Source organism: Rousettus aegyptiacus, unplaced genomic scaffold, assembly GCF_014176215.1.
Source record: "Rousettus aegyptiacus isolate mRouAeg1 unplaced genomic scaffold, mRouAeg1.p scaffold_m13_p_1, whole genome shotgun sequence".
NCBI lineage: Eukaryota > Metazoa > Chordata > Mammalia > Chiroptera > Pteropodidae > Rousettus > Rousettus aegyptiacus.
The window spans coordinates 83,120,183-83,123,540 of NW_023416284.1; the positions used below are offsets into that span (position 1 = coordinate 83,120,183).

The 3,358-nt window shown below is 48.1% G+C and overlaps 1 pseudogene; it reads left to right on the top strand.

Annotated features, from left to right (window-relative positions):
* The first annotated feature begins 910 nt into the window (after positions 1-910).
* On the top strand, positions 911-2,437 carry LOC107503808 (annotated as a pseudogene).
* The last annotated feature ends 921 nt before the right edge of the window (positions 2,438-3,358 follow it).

The following is a 3,358-nucleotide window of genomic DNA, read 5'->3' on the forward strand; positions in this document are numbered from 1 at the left end:
ACACGATAATTTTATTAATGTGCAGATAGTTCACCCAATGTACGTGAACATGAGGAAACTACTCAGGGTCAGGGAAAAAATTTCCCAAAAGTATTGGAAGAAATAACCACCAATGATCACACCTGGGCAGGAATTGTACCTGTTTCCACTAGTCAGAGTGGAAAACACCATAATTCACAAAGATTGGCTACAGTACTCAGAAGGGTTTTGTCTTAACAGTGGGGAATACTAATGGTAGACTAAACACTCTTCTGAACACCACTTAGAAGCAATGTCCAAAAAAAAATCAAAATGCTTCTTTGATACCTTAACTACATTCCAAAACAAAAATCAAGAATGTTTATAGAAATATAAAAATATTCAGCACCCATCAAGAAAAATTCACAATGTCTAAAATCCAATTAATATTTAGCAGCTATGCAAAGAAGCAGGAAAATATAACTCATTATGAAGAGAAAAATTAATCCATAGAAAGTGACCCAGAAAAGATAGATGATAGAATTAGTAGATAAAATTATTTAAAACAGTTATCATTACTGTTCTAGTTCAGGGGGCTAGAGTAAAGAGTAAACGTGTTAAGATTAAAATCAAATTTTTAGAGGTAACAAATACAATCTCTGAGATGAAAAATTCACTGGATGAAACTAACAACAGATTAGACATTACAGAAGAAAAGATAAGTGAAATGGAAGAAAACGCAATAGAAACTACCAAACAAAACACACAGAAAGAAAAGACATTGAGGAATGTGGAGTACAGCCTGCCTGCCTGCTTGCCTGCCTGCCTGCCTTCCTTCCTTCCTTCCTTCCTTCCTTCCTTCCTTCCTTCCTTCCTTCCCTCCCTCCCTCCCTCCTTCTCTCCCTTCCTCCCTTCCTTCCTTCCTACCTTCCTGGCAGTCGCTGCTGTGGCAGAAGCCATGCTTCCAATGTTCCTTTGCACTCTGCTGCGACCCCCTCACCCCTTCCCAATGCTGAGCCTAGAATATCAGGGTTTGGGTGGCCTCATGACTTCCTGCCACCTCAGGTTCACACCCAGAACCCCTTGCAGGTCGGGAGTGAGTTCCAGTTCCACTTTTTCACCTCTCAGGGCTATGCTCAGAATCCATTCCAGGCCCTGCCAGCACCCCCACCCACGCATCAGGCCTCAGTGTCTGAGCCCCTGCAGGTGGATTTGCTTCTGGTTCTTGCTGCCACCCAAGTCAGCTGCTGCCACTGTTGCTGCAGTGCCCCGGGCCCTGGTTGCCACCTCCATAATGGACACAGTGCCTGTGAAGTAGCAGGCTACACCCCCTTCACCAATCCCACCAGTGTCACCCACTTAGAAGCCATACCCCTTGTCTCTGCCACTACCATTGCCATAGCTGCAGCCACCGCCGTTGCAGCCCCAACCTTGACAGTCGCCGTGGCCCAGGTTGCATCAGCCTTGAAGAAAAAAAGAGCAAGGGCCCCTATATCTGTGTGTGCGCTGTGCATCAAGGAGTTCAAGAACAGCTACAACCTCCGGTTTCACAAGGCCATCTACACATGAGCCAAAGCCTGTTGGTCCCTTCGGGTACTATGATGATACCCACCATGGAGCCCTTGAGTGTGTCCCACCTGAGCGGAGCTAGCTGAGGGAGAGTAGTGGGTGCTGGCAGCAGGGAGGCCATAGAGGCCACTGGTGGTGTGGTGACCACAACTGTGTCAGGAAAGCACATCCAGAAGAACCACACCTGTGAGATGTGCAGCAACGCCTTCTGCGACATCAACCACCTGAACCAATACAAGCTGTTGCACTCCGATGAGAAGCTCTATCAGTGCCTGGTGTGTCAGAAGCATTTCACGCACGAGGACCGCATGAGCTACCATGTGCACTCATATGACAACGCTATGCACAACTGCTCCCACTATGGTAAGAACTTCTCCTGGCCGGATCACCTCAACAGTCATGTCAGACAAGTGCTCTCAACAGAACGGCCTTTCAGATGGGAGAAATGTGAGGCAGATTTTGCTGCGAAGGATTGACTGAAGGCGAATACAGTCAACAGGAGGAGAAGGTGCCATAGCATGTATGTAGCAAAATGCCAAGCTCGGCTTATATTTCAGACCACATTAAGGTGCACATCCAGGGCCCTCACCATGTCTGTGAGCTCACCGTAAAGCAATAAAAGCTTCACCATGGCAGCATACTTGCTCATCTATGCAGTGAAGGACAGTAGGCTTCAGGCCCCACAGGATGACTGTATCCTGTGCAAGCTGTGTAGCATGCACTGCAAAACTTGCCCAGCTGGCTGGCCACATGCAGACCCATGAGGGGTGGGGGGAGTGCCCCATTGTCCCAGGAGATGCCCCCCAGACAGAGCCTACTTGCAGAGGGAATCCCCCACCCCCTGCACCCACCAGGTGAATAACCAAAGTGACTCCATCTTAAGTATAAGACTCCATCTTAAGCACAGGCCAGTTCCCGGAAAAGCTGCAGATAGCAAGATGATCACCCCACCCTAGACTCAGCCAATCAGAGCAACCATGGAAAGTAACTCTCCAAATTCCCAGCCTTGTTCCTTGGCGCCATAACCTAGCCAATCCTGCTAAGCAACAAGCTCGTTGTACCAATCCTGTAACGCCAAGACATCGCTCTCCATGCTTACGATTTTTCCCTTCAAATACCCCTGAAGCCCCATGTTTGGGACCGCCTCCTACTCACTGCTGCGTCAGTGTGCAGACTGCAGTCCGGACTCGAGTCTGAAATAAACTCCCTCTTGCTCTTGCATCGGTGTCGGCTTCTTGGTGGTTTGTGGAGATACGAGTCAGGGCATAACACAGGTACTGGTAAGGTCTGTCCAATGGCAGCGGCAGTGACAGCAACAGCAGCTGCATCAGTGGCAGCCCCTCCCACAGCTGTGGGCTCTCTCTTGGGGGCCAAGGGCATGCCTGTGAGCTCTCAACCACTTTCCTCCCAGCCCTGGTGAGCTCCTAGTTCTTGAGGAGAAAAGAGTAGAATGGAGGAAGTTCCTTGGTACTGTATCCTTTCCTCCTCTCTCTTCCCACCAACTCCTCTGTCGGGAGCCATTATAAGGCACTGAAGGTGTCATGTAGTTTGGGAGCCATAAAACAGTTGCTGAGACTGCTTGCAGCCATAAAGCAGCTGCTAAGACTGTGTTATCAATGGTTCAAGGAAGCAAATGGTTAAGTTAAACATTACTGACCCTGGAGGGGAGGTTTGTCTCCTAAAGAAATCCTTTTAAGATAATGGGATGTTTTACAACCCAGATAACAAGGATGTTATATGATCTTGTGTGAATGTTAGCATTCGAGTGAGTTGTGCTTTGCTATTGTATCCAAAAACATATATAAAGGCTAAGCTAAATAAAGACGGGGCT